The following is a 14,124-nucleotide window of genomic DNA, read 5'->3' as shown; positions in this document are numbered from 1 at the left end:
GATTTTAAACGATTTTTACAAATTTTTAAACAAAGATTTGATATTAAACGAATGTGAAAGAAATTAGTGTATTTAATGTAAATATTGTATTTAATGAATTATAACAAATTTGTATTTCTCATGTCCAAAGTTGACCATTAATTATTAGGTTACTTGATGCCAGTTGGCTATTGCTGTTTTTTTTTATTTAATTACTAGTTGAAAAAGGAAAACCCTGCAATTTGAAATGTTATATTTTGATTGACAGAATGGTTCAATTGGTTTGACTGGAAACATTTAACTACATGAAAAACAGTTTATTGGTCAGTTTTATATTAATAGGTTTGAAATATGATACAAGATTACTTGCACTGGATTGGTTGAAACCTAATAGGTTAAATATTTCTACTTTACTGATCTGAGGTCAGAACTTATTCATTTTATGGTCATTTGGTAAAAGGGATAGTTTGTGGAAATAATTCACAAGATGTTTATTTGAAGTTAGAAATGGATTAACTTTGTTGAGAGAAATACTAAAAAATATTGCCATAGTTTACACCTGTATCACCAATCACTTTTACCTGTAATTATTACCGGAATTCACACCTGGATCAGCAGCCAATATTACCTGTAGTTGTAAATAAAGGATTTGAAGAACTTTAATTGCCAGTATTGTTACCTGTCTATTGTTGACAGGATCTGAGGAATTATCATTAGTGGAGAGGACGACTATCTTCAAAGTGTGTAATAAACCCATATCACAAAAAAAGGTGGGATGATTTTTATTTTATAAATAAAAGAGAGAGAGAAAGATAGAGAGATAAAGGGATAGTCGTTATGGAACTAACATTTGGTAAAATTCTATTTCAATAATATGCTTGCACGTAGAGATCTTTAGCAGTTCAAGAAAACTGGAGGACCTGGACCCCCCACCACCACCCCCTGTACCGAATATCATAGGAAAAAGGTGTAATGATTTTTATGTTTCAAACGCAAAATATTTAAAATATTTTTATCCCTGATAAAAGTAATTTGAACTAATGATTTTAATTTTCATCTAACTGTACCCAGAAATTAAAACATGTACCATACAAAGTAGAGAAGAAATTTCATTTTAAAGAGTTAATTTGTAGACTAAGACTATAATATAGGTACCGCTAACTTTCCTTTAATTGGTTTTACGAGATGGAACTCTTCAAGTAATGAGGTAATTTAAAATCCCAAACATTCTCTGAAGAGCACATGGCATCATGTCGTAATGTTTATAGTTCCTTGGTACATGTAACGTAATATAAGTAGAGAAGTTATGTCAAGTAGAAATTCTGTGGTGCCGCGGAACATTCTGCTGGTATAAACTATGTAAATTTGAATTTGATTGGTTAATTAGATTTGGAGGATATCATTTCCTGTTATTAAAATCACCTACTTTAAGATATAAACAAGATTATTACCCTTTAATTATTGTCGGGGAAATTCAAAATGAATTACAAATGAAATACCTCGACTTTTCGTCCCTTCTGAATGACTATATGTTGTCCCTTACCAGACCCTCTGTCCTGCAACCTTGACAAGGGGGAACTATGCCGAAAAATCCTGATGAACTTTTTTGGCTCTAGCAGGGATCGAACACAGGAACTCCAGGTTAGCGAGCCAACGTCTTATTCACTCATGAGGTATCGTGGCTCCTGGTAATGAATTACTAAAATATGTGACGGCAAAGACTTTATGGCTAGGGATCTCGTTTTAGTTGTATTTCTCAACAAATTGTCTTGGCCAACTTGTTTGTGCACCAATGCGATACAAACTGGGGGCTACAGTGGTTCAGTGAGTAAGGTCCAGGGTTAGATCCCAGTGTTAGTGGAGAAGGTACCTAGGGATTTTACAGCGTGATTGTTGTGGTGCAGGAACTGGCAAGGAACAGGGTCTAGTTGTGTGAATGGGACCAAAAAAAATGCGTTAAAGACGTCCTTGACAGTTAGATTTTGAAATAAGATTAGGGCATATAGCGCCAATGTCCAGGCAAATCATCGTTCATAGTAGCACATTGCATGGCGAATGTCTGGCTGTGTTAGCCCGGGCTGGTTCACAACAGTAGGACTTTAAACCCCATTTTATTTCATTTACATACTCACTGAGCCACAACATTGTTAATAAACTGTATTGTGATGAAGTTATGGGAGATTAGATAAAGAGTTGGCAGTTCTCACTATAATAGTTAAAAACTAGATACTGTAAAGGGAATTTGCTAAAAACTTCAGTCAAATTGATCCACTCTGAACCAAGATTTTAGCGATTGAATTTTCGGCCTAGCCTTGGTCATCCTTACTAAAGTCGGTACAATAAAAAACAGTCTCGATTATCCATTTCATGATTAAATTATGAATGAAAGTCGAGCAGAAAATCAGAACCTAATCCAATAAATATCACAGGCTAGCGATGCCATCGAGAGTTGATTATGGTCTGGATAAGTTAATTAATGTCTAATATTTAGATAACATTTCAGGCCTAAAGAAAGACCTGCAATAGGCAGATTTAGCTCTTGCATAATGTATTTTTAACTGCTTTGATAGGCATTTAGTAATTGAACATATTAACACAAGATACAGTTTTATGAATAACCAATTACAACATTTATTACTATACAATAGGTCGACAAGGATAATCTTGTATTTATAAAACAAATGATACAGATTAATTTCAGTAGCTGTGCATCCATAAAATTGTGTGTGTTAAATTACTAAAACAAATTATGGGCCATTACCACAGAGATGACTCAGAAAATTGAAACATAACACACAGATCCTCTTCAAACATTAAGTTTATTTTAAGAAATGCATCTGTCATAATTATATATTGGATCTTTATAATCTGTAAATATTTATTGAATAAATAGTATTTTAAAAAAATGCATGTCATTGTATATAATTAGGAGATAGCGCAGCAATAAGATAGCGAAGACTGAACTAGATATCACCTTGTAATTTCTGGTAATTTGAAATCTGTTGTAGACTGTAGACGCCTAGAAATGATATGCATGCCTGCAGCAGTTGACAGGCTGTATATAATTTTACCTGCGAGCAAAAACTAATGAGAACTGCAACACTTTGGTTTTTTCCCTCCCAGCACTTCTTCATATTATAGTCTGCTTGATACTCAGCAGGGCTTTCATTTCAGAATCTTGACACCTGGTCAATTTTTGTCTATTCAGTTTTTACCTCAGATTAAATAGATATTTTATTCAAAGAAAGTGACAAGTTTTAGCATTATCTCAGTTAATGTTTTACACATAAATTAAAGGGGATAGTCAAGTGAGCTTTTAGATCATAAGGTCTGGCATCATCTCCAGTGGCATGGTTTTGGTTCCAAGCTTGGACGTAATAAGTAAGAAGGTCACCTGTCCAACCTCGTGTGTTTTCTTTTGGTCCATTGGTTTTCTCCCACAGCTAATTATTGAAATAAAATGTAACTATGTGTTAGTCCTGAAATGACCTAGTTTAGATCAAATGGAGATAAACCTCCCTCAAAACTTGTATATATCAAACTAAAGCCCTGAAATGAGGTTCCTGATTCTCAGTAGATCAAACTAAAGCCCTGAAATGAGGTTCCTGATTCTCAGTAGATCAAACTAAAACCCCGAAACAAGGGTCCTGATTCTCAGTATAAGAAACTAAAGTTCTGAAATAAAACTCCTGATTCTCAGCATATCAAAGTAAAGCCCTGAAACAAGTCCTGATTCTCAGTAGAACAAAGTAAACCCCTGAAACAAGTCCTAATTCTCAGTAGAACAAAGTAAAGCCCTGAAATGTGTCCTGATTCTCAGTATATAAAAAGAAATAAAAACGATCAGAAGAGTTTAAAGTGGAAAGAAAAAAAAAATTTAAAATTATTATTAACAGTTAAATTTGAAGATAATTCACTAATTTCAAAAAATCATTCTGTAATTAAAATCAGATGAAAGAATCCTGTAGGCCCGAGGCTTTATTTACAAAATCTTTAACTAAATTATTTTAATAATTTAGCCCTTATCATTGGACAAGAGTCAAACTATGTACTATGATTTTAAATCTCAAACAACGAAATGGCTGCATCCTTAAGTTTTGGTGAATTAGGCACCAGAACGATAGAGACGACAGATGTACAAATTCTACCTGAGAGAGTTAAAGAGAGAAATCTAAGGTAGTTTATAGATGTGGTATAAATCAGTTATTGCCCGCCCTGACTATTATACAGGAAGTCATTATTTACAAACCGTTTGAGTGGCAGGAACTAAATCAAGGAGGAACACAGACTTCTGCTTAATTGGATGCAGACGTTCATTTGGATTCTTCTTTCACTTTGTTCACACATTTTTTTTCATCCAAGTTTGTTTAATTTTTTGGAAGTTCAACAAGTTTATGTGTACTGTACATTATTTAGGAGAATATACTAATTGTGTTCTTACAGACTGAAGAGTATGAATTTGTAATTAATTGCAGCTTCTGTTTTCATATTTTGTGAGTTGATTGTTTTTTGAAGATTTATGTGACTTTCAAAGATTGGATCAAATCTAAACAGGTATTCTCATTTAAAAACATTTACTGATATTTATCAACTATTTTTTGGGGGGAATACTTCTTTGCAAAAAAGATTAAATCATTAGTTATTTAATTGCAAGATAATTGATCTTAGCAATTATAATTTTTGAGTTGTTTAGTAAGATATTATGAAACCTGTACTTCTGTTCACTTGGATAGAATTTTGAATGAAGTTGTAATAATGGCCCGTTTTACCTTTGATTCTGTTAGATTTTGATCAGTTTCTAATCAGGTTAAACAGAGTGATAAACAATTTGATGTCTAGATGTTGTAATAAATGATAAATGTGCAAGGAATTATGCATTATGTAAGATTTAGATAAAGAGTTGGTCCTTCTTGCTATAATAGTTCAAAATATAAAATGAAAAAGAAAATTTCAGTGCAATTACTTTATTGTGAGCCAAGTTATGAATGTTTGAAGTTTTGACAAGATAGCCTCAATTGTTAAGTACCATCGCTACGATAATAAACAATTAGTCTTGATTATCCATTTTATTGTTAAAATTATTAAATGACACAAGTGTTCTAATTCATTCAATATCACAGCCATCCGATGCACTAGAGAGTTGATTATGGGCTTGTGATGTGAATAAATGCCTGATTAATAGTTTATATAACATATTTAACCTAGGAAAAAGACCTGCAATAGGCAGATTTAGCTCTTGAATAATACATGTTAAATGGATGTCATCTATTTATTTGGGATTGACTAGTTCTTGTTGTAACCTTATCAGTTGGTCTAAGATATGAATTCTTATCATTTCTTTTTGGATTTATAATAAGTTATAGTCTTTTCTGGTTTAGGGGAATTTCTTGACAAACTTTCAGCTGAACAAAAGAATTTTGTCAGATATGCTTAGATATATCTCTATGGTTACCACCTGTGATTTATTTCAGAACAAAAGAAATTGATTAATGATAGGCAGATGTTGATTGGATGTTCACATCTATTAATTAATACAAGACAATTTCTACAAGGGCTATACTATATACCGGAAAACACCGGAAAACTACCAGAAAACCCCATGTTATACTGAATACCGGAAAAACACTAAATACCGGAAACCACCCTAAATAGGTAACCCGAAGAAGGGCTATACTATAAACCCGGAAACTAACCCTAACCCTAACCCAGGCACACAGAGGACCAGGCTCCCGGTTACCTTTTTAGGGTGCCAGTCTCCGGGTTACCTATATAGGGTATTTTCCGGTATTTAGTATAAAATGGTGTTTTCAGTTGTTTTCCGGTTGTTTTCCGGTGTTTTCCGTGAGTTTTCCGGTATATAGTATTGCCGTTTCTACAGTTGTCTTAAGAATTGTTTCTTTTTTATTATTTTTCTAGGAGCCATAGTGGCTAAATGGGTAAGACGCTAGCTCGCTAGTCTAGGCGTCGCAGGATTTTCAGCCGTGGTTTCACCTTGTCAGCAGTGCAGGACGGAGGACCTGACAAGGACAGCTGTCTAGTCGTTCGGATGGGATAGAAAAACGAGGTCTCATGTACACATTGGAGTGCACGTAAAAGATCCCTTGGCAATTTGAATTTGCTGTAGGGTGTAGCGCCACTGTTCTGGCAAAATTTCCCTCATACTATGAATCATAGCACACTGTATGGCGTATGCTCGTCTTCATTAGCCGAGTCTGAACAGAACAGTAGGATGTTAAACCCCATTATATTTCATTTATTATTTTTGTAAAGAATGTAAACAGAAGGGTAGTTTCAGATTTCAATAATATACTGTTGATGTTTTGGATATATGTTGTAATAACAAGAGAGCTATGTTAGTTACCATTTAGCAGACAGCATAACTTTAAAATCTTGTTGACCGAGAATGTTCCAGCGCAGTTCCTCATTGTCAGTGGTGCAGGAGGGTGGGCCTGAAAAGGACATTTGTCTAGTTGTTTGGATGGGATGAAAAAACAAGGTCCTTGTACACATTGATGTGCACGTAAAAGATCCCTTGACAGTTGGATTTCGAAATAAGAGTAGACTGTAGAGCCGCTGTCCTGGCAAAATTTCCCTTGAGCGCACTGTATGGCGTATGCCCATCTTCATTCGGCAAGTCGGAGCAGAAAAGTAGTGTGTTCAACCCTATTTCATTTCACTTTTAAATCCACAAAATGTTTGTCATACAATTTTTATTCGTGAATCTGTAGCATGCCTCTAGCCTCAGGTTTATATTGAGGACCTCCCTTCAGTTTCCACATTGCCTCACCAATCATGGAAATCATCTGGTAACTGTTACTGTGTGTTATACAGGTTGATATACTACAGAGATTCTCTCTATATATATATATAACATACTATAATTATAATGAGTTAAACAGATTAAGGTTTAACTTAAAAACTTCTATCTCAATGTGTTTGTTACTGATTGGGTGGCTGAATGGTTAGCACATGCGCGCTGTATGAAAAGGTCCCGGTTGAATGTGACAAGGAGTAGGGTCGCCTGTCCAACCACGTGGGTTTTCTCCTGGTTCTCCAGTTTCCTCCCATACTGCCGTCTGCATGCGAATTATTAAATTGAACTTATGGGAGTCCCAAAATGACCTAGTTTGTGTCGAGTGATCGCTAAACCCCATTTCGCTCTTTTTTTCTCCCATCAAGGATATGGCTTTATTTGACTTGATGACTTGTCCAAGATGAAAACTTGTTCTCATGTCTCACTAATAGTAAGTACAGGAAGACTGCACTACACACAAAACCAAACCTACCAGACAAACCATGGATGTGGGGTGGATTGAAGGGGGCAGTAAATATGTCTAAGATAAAAACTTGGTCACTGATTTCTTATTCGCTCCTCTAGCTCCAAACTACGCTAGCCGATTCTCTTACCCACGACTGGTTCTTCTCACTGGCTTTCCAGGAATAAATTGTCTGCGATATCAACCAGTCGTTCGGATGGAATGAAAAAACAAGGTCCTGTAAAAGAACTCTCCGAAAGTCCAATTACGATTATCAACAGATATGGAAGAAAAAATACAATAACTGAAGAGTTTACACACAGTTTAAGATCTGTTAATGTGCATAACCCTAAATAATAACCTCAAATAACTGGATAATTATTAACCCATGAACTCAACATTGGTTTCTTAATGCATTCATAAAAAGTTGGCACTCATGTCAAAATGTATCATTTAGTTCTTACAAATCTAGCCTAAAGACATTTCTGTTTTAAAAAAAACAGATGTGTTAAACCTATATTTGTAAAGTGTTTAGAAATAACTCTTAGTCGTAATGTGGGGCAATATAATAAATATTAACCCATGAACTCAAAGGATCCTTTCTTAATTAATCTATCCACAAGAAGTTGGCACACTGCTTAATAATCTTAATGATCGCTAACCAACCGATATTAAGGAGCAGTAACTTCTATCAGTTATAGAGGTAATTATACGAACCAATTTATAGTTGGTATTTCTCTTGATGTTGTAACTTCTAACAACCAATAATCATCTCTCTATGATAAAGGTGATATTTGTTGGATAATAATGTGTCAAGTTAATTGATTAGTCAGCTGGTGTTGATTGACAGCCCACTGTAACCAATCAAAACTAATGTTGGATTTAATGAGGCTTTCAGGAGAGATTAAGATCAGCTATTACTTCATTAAAGAAGTATTTTTTTTTCCATTAAGAAATTGAAAGGTTTGTTTTTTCTTCTTTAGGCCTTTCTATTCCTAATTGAACATAGAGCAGAGGCCGTAGATTTCCATCGATTATGGTGACTGTCGAAGGCTATTTTCTTAGTGTTTCTCTACAAGATGCTAATGGTGTTTTAACTCACGATTCCTGTCACCGAATTCACATAGCATTCACAGACTTAAGGCTATTTTCTTAACGTTTCCCTACAAGATGCTAATGGTGTTTTAACTCACGATTCCTGTCCCCGAATTTACATAGCATTCACAGACTTAAGTTAAGAGTTTACTGAAATTTGTTCACTGTAAAACTACCCTTGACAGTTGGAACTCCAAGCAGAGAAGATAACTTGGATCAAAATGAGACACATTATTAACTTATTTTATTTATAGAAATGAAATGGGGTTTAATATCCTACATTTCTGCACCGACTCAGACCAATGAAGACAGACATATGCCATACAATGTACTATGAGAGACATTTTGCTACAGCCTACTCATATACCAAATTCCAACTGTCAAGGGGGGTGGATGGCCTAATGGTTAGCATGTGCGCGCTGTATCATAAGGACTGTCATTGAGTCATCTGTCGTGGTTTCGAATCCCTGGTTGTAGGTGACAAGGAGTAGGGTTGCCTGTCCAACCTCGTGGGTTTTCTCCGGGTTCTGTGGTTTCCTCCCACTGCTAAAGACCCCTATTATTATTGAAATAAAATTAAACCATGTTAGTCCTGAAATGACCTAGTCTGTCAAGTGGACGTTAAACCCCATTTCTCTTTCTCTCACCAACTGTCAAGGGTTCTTTTACATGTTTATTGTCCCATCCGAACAACTGGACACTCATTCTTGCCAGGTCCTACATCTTGTACCACTGAAAAGGGGATTCCACACTGGAAGATCCCGGTGAACTTTCTCGACCAACACTTGGATCAAACCCCGGACCTCCAGGTTAGTGAGCTAGCCCTTTCTCTACTGGCGGTGTTGGATGGCCGAATGGTTAGAGCGCCCGCGTTGAATCGTGAGGTCTGTCATTGAGTCAACTGGTTTGGTTTTGATTCCCCGATTGTACGTGACAAGGAATAGTGGGTCGTCTGTCCAGCCCCGTGGGTTTTCTCTGGGTCCTCTGGTTTCCTCCCACTGCTAAAAACACCTACGTGCAAACGAATTATTGTAATAAAATTAAACCATATGTTAGTCCCGAAATGACCTAGTTTGTGTCGAGTGGAGGTTACACCACATCTCTCTCTCTCTCACTGAGCCACCGTGGCTCCCTATTTGTATTGTATAACAGAAATGAATCATTAGTTTATAATATAATGTAATACGTAGAGTTATTAGTCGTAGTAGAAAATGCAAGGAAACCAGATGATAAGATCTCTTACAACTCGGCAATCAGTTTACCAGAGTTCCTGAAAGTCTTGAAGTACTGCCAGGAACATATTCTCTAGACTTTCCCTATATACCATTTCATATACCATATTCATTCAAATAAACTTTTTATTTCATTAGGTGCAACAAAAATATATCCTCTCTTATGGGCACAGATATATACTATTCAAAAAAAGTAGGGGATATTTGATTTTGGGGGCATAATACTAAAATATGCAAATGACTACGAAAAAAGTCACTATAGAACCTAACAGAAGAAACATTTCCAGTTACATGTGACGCCCAAACGCACCAATAGCTACCGCATGGAATGCAGGTGATGCTTGGGATCATCATGGGGGTCCAACCCAAGATTTGCACGACTCTGACTTTGAATGTTACAGTCATTGTGGCATTGAATTCCAGGGTGGAAACATCAGTTTAATTGTTTTAGTGACCAGAAAACAAATTTTGATATGCGTCGGCTTACCCAAAATGAAAGGTTACGTGCCCTTGGCATGCTACAGATCGGCACAACACAGGCGGTTGTGGCGCGGACGATGAATGTTTCTCAGTCTGTCATAAGCAGGCTATGGTCCAGATACCGTGATACACAATCTGTACAGGACAGACCACGCTCAGGTCGACCAAGGGCGACAACTCAAGCCCAGGATCGATTTATCTGTACCTTGGCCTTGAGAAATCGTGTCATCACAGCAAATCAGATCAGCGCTCGTCTTCAAACAGACACTGGTGTGAGAGTGAGTGGCCAGACGATTCGGAATCGACTGCATAGGGGTCACCTTCGCGCCCGACGTCCTCGCGTGATCCCTTGTTTGAGAGATCATCACATTCAGGCAAGACGTCGTTGGTGTAGGGATCGTCAACACTTGGATAATCGACGCTGGAGCAATGTGATGTTTTCAGATGAGTCAAGGTTCACTGTTGATTTTTTGGACAGACGTAGGAGGGTGTGGCGTCGTCGAAACGAGCGCTTCCAAGACGTTAACGTCATCAGACATGATCGATTTGGGGGTGGTTCTGTTATGGTGTGGGGAGGCATCACTGTTGCTGGAAGAACGGCTTTACATGTTGTTGCAGGGCGTGTTACAGGCCAGTACTACCGGGACAACATCTTGGCAGTCCATGTTGTGCCGTTCGCACGACGTCATGGCCGCCGTTTCATCTTCCAGGATGACAACGCAAGATGTCACAGGGCCAGGATCGTTACAGGTTACCTCCAACAACAGAACATCACCACATTACCTTGGCCAGCACTGAGTCCCGACCTCTCCCCCATCGAGCATGTCTGGGACATGCTTGGACAGAGGTTACGTCAACGTCAACAACGTCCTGCCAATGTCCAAGAACTTGCTGCTGCGTTGCAACAGGAATGGGACAATCTGGACCAAAATGACCTTAGACGTCTCATTAGGAGTATGCCACGTCGGATCAATGCTTGTTTGGCAAACAGAGGAGGATTTACCCGTTACTGACTTGGTTGTGATGCTGTGGTAACTTTGCTGTTTGACCCCGGGTATCATTTTACCCTTATAATGGTCAGTCTGTGCCTTACTTAGTCTAACGATCATTTGGAATAAATCGATGAATGTGAACTTCATTTCATTTTGTCATTTGTTTCTTCGTCAGTTTCATTAGGTGACTTTAATAACACTTAAAAATCAAATATCCCCTACTTTTTTTGAATAGTATATATGGAACAATAAACTGGATGGAACAATAAACTATAACACATACGATTAAAGACAAATGTTGTAATCTTTTAGAGGCATTTAGTAACTGGATAGAACAATACACTATAACACATATTATAACAATTGTTCTTCCATAAGTATATGTGTTATGTACAATACTGCAGTGTACCAGTAGATAAATTGTATTTGTGATATCTGTTGTAATCTGTTTAAGGGAGCCACGTTAGCACCATGAGTAAGATGCTCGATCACTAACCAGGTTCTTCAATTCCTGTGTTGTCAGAGAAAGTTCAAGATTTTCTAGAATGATTTCCACTTTTCAGTGGTGTAGGATGAAAGGCCTTGTGGTGAGGAATTGTCTCTAGTCATTCGGATAGAATGAAAATTCAAGGTCCTCTATAGACATTCACATTCACCAGAGAGAGAGAGAGAGAGGGGTCCACTGACACAAACTAGGTCATTTCGGAACTAAGATATAGTTCAATTTTATTTCAACCTATGAGGCTGAACAGGCAGCCCTACTCCTTGTCACATACAAGCAGGGAATGGAAACCATGCCATTGACTCATTGACAGACCTTGACTGAGTTCAATGATTAACATTTTTAGCTGACAATTTCATTGGTAGATGCTTTGGGACATGATAATCTTGATTCTATCTGATAGAGAGTGATGAAACTTAGTGTATAGTTTGATTGCTCGATACTTTTGAAAAAAATAAATATGCGATTAATTAGCTTGTTCATCTATATAACGTTTCAGGTTAAAAGACCCTGTTGCTTGCACGTAGCGCTGTAACCCAGGTATCGTTCAATCTTGTGTATCTAGCACTAATTTCTTTCACATTCGTTTAATATCAAATTTTTGTTTAAAAATTCATAAAAATCGTTTAAAATCACCAAAAATCATCTAATTTGTACATGTGTCCAGTTTAAAGCTGACTAATTTTGATAATGAGTGTCCAATTTACAAGTATTTAATTTCCTGATCACTGTTCAAAAATTAATCATTATACATCATTAATCAATTGGGTTGTTTATTTTTTAACAATGATTGAGAAATTAAACACTTGTAAATTGGACACTCATTATCAAAATTGAATGGTCAGCTTTAAACTGGACAGAAGTACAAATTAAACAATTTATGGTGATTTTAAACAGTTTTTACAAATTTTGAAACAAAGATTGGATATTAAACGAATGTGAAAGAAATTAGTGCTAGATACACAAGATTAAACGATACCTGGGTTACAGTGTAGGTGTCTTAATTAGTAGTGAGATTAACCCAGAGGAAACCCACAAGATTATTTTTACCATAAGTATGGTATATTATGATATAGTACTTTATACCTCATGGCTTATGTCGAATGGCGTCTGTAATGTCAGATATTTCTTTATGTAAAAAATCTTCCTGCTACCGTTTGAGTCAGGTCTGACAGGAAAATGATGGCTCATGTATTGGAATTACGTCAAGTTAACCACTCAAACTATCGTTAGTTTTCTTGTATTTATTTCATCGTTCATTCCGTCTGCCTGTGTTTCCCGGTGTCGGCTTTAAATCTTTTGTTTATTTTCGTACGTTCGTTCGGCGGATTATTCCTGTTGGTTATGATTTTAAACATAAATTTCGTTTATTTTGATTGACATTTCCAACTTCATCAGGTAAATTCCATTGTATTTTGTTTGATGCTTTTTTTTTTTTTTTTTTTTTTTTGCTTTACGGATAAATTTCAGGATAGGCATGGTATTTAAATTTTGGGATAGACATGAAAAATGAAAAATGAAAATAAGATCAATTCTATAAATTTCAGGATAGGCATGGTATTTAAATTTTGGGATAGACATGAAAAATGAAAAATGAAAATAAGATCAATTCTATTTCTCGATTTTTAGACCAATCTGATTAATTGAATGTGGAGTCTTCTAACGCATGGGCTTTTAGCTTAGTGCTCTGTTGGGTGGTCAAAGTGGTCTAACACAATGGTTCTTAACCGGGGGTACATGTACCACTTGGGAGTATGAAGCATCAAAGCAGGGACTACAAGATATGGTGTCAAATTCAATAATGTATAGATTAATCATATGTCTGATTGTCTGGTGTACTGTACTTGTGTATGTACAGTTGTACTTGATGTACTATTTATGTATTCAGTATATTTGTATATGTATTCTACGCATTGTATAAATATACTTACATTGTATATATTTCATATCAAATCAGTAGTTATCATTTCATTTATTCCGTAAGCCATTTTAAACAGGGGGTGCAGAGAAATATTATGAAATCTCAAAGGGTACAAGCAGTAAAGGTTAAGAACTACTGGCCTAACATGACCAATTTAGTTCATAAGCTCATAGATAGTAACTTTGTGGGTTTCCTTCGACTGCTAAACAAATTATTGTTAATAACTTTTTGTGTTTCCTGCAACTGCTAAAGACTCCTACACACAAACAAATTATTGTTCTAAGAAAGTACTGTATATAATATGTGGTATAGAAAATTAACTTTGGCATTTCAACTTTTTACTGGCTTCTGGCAGACATTTTAATTACTTGCTAATCTATTTTATAATGACACACTGACTAACAAATATATTTTGTTCATTGTGGTGAAAAAATAATAGTAGGTTGAATCATAGAAAGACAAAAAGTGCAAAATGGGCATATTCTCGAACTAGTAGTAAGGGATGAGTTATATTTAGTCATCGTTGTTTATGTTATGATGTAAGAAGATGAAGCATCAGATTGCAACGTCTTGTACGCTGGTATAAAAAAAACCCTGTTAAATCATATAACAGTCTACTGATTGTGTAATTTTAGGATGTAAAATTAACTTAGAATTATTTTCTGAC

At 36.1% G+C, this 14,124-nt stretch overlaps 1 protein-coding gene across 4 annotated transcripts in view; it reads left to right on the top strand.

Annotated features, from left to right (window-relative positions):
• LOC126829886 (pleckstrin homology-like domain family B member 1) overlaps positions 1 to 14,124 on the top strand; it is a 204,918-nt gene that overhangs the window by 43,921 nt on the left and 146,873 nt on the right. Inside the window, exon 1 of one of the 4 annotated variants that reach the window (XM_056102684.1) lies at positions 12,801 to 12,934. The exons of the other annotated variants lie outside the window; for them this stretch is intronic. The gene's annotated coding sequence lies outside the window, so the exon portion shown is untranslated. Of the gene's footprint in view, positions 1 to 12,800; positions 12,935 to 14,124 lie in introns of those variants that run through there. 4 annotated transcript variants of the gene reach the window in all.

This window comes from Patella vulgata, chromosome 8 (genome assembly GCF_932274485.2).
Source record: "Patella vulgata chromosome 8, xgPatVulg1.2, whole genome shotgun sequence".
Lineage (NCBI taxonomy): Eukaryota > Metazoa > Mollusca > Gastropoda > Patellidae > Patella > Patella vulgata.
This window is presented reverse-complemented; position numbering and strand designations above follow the sequence as displayed.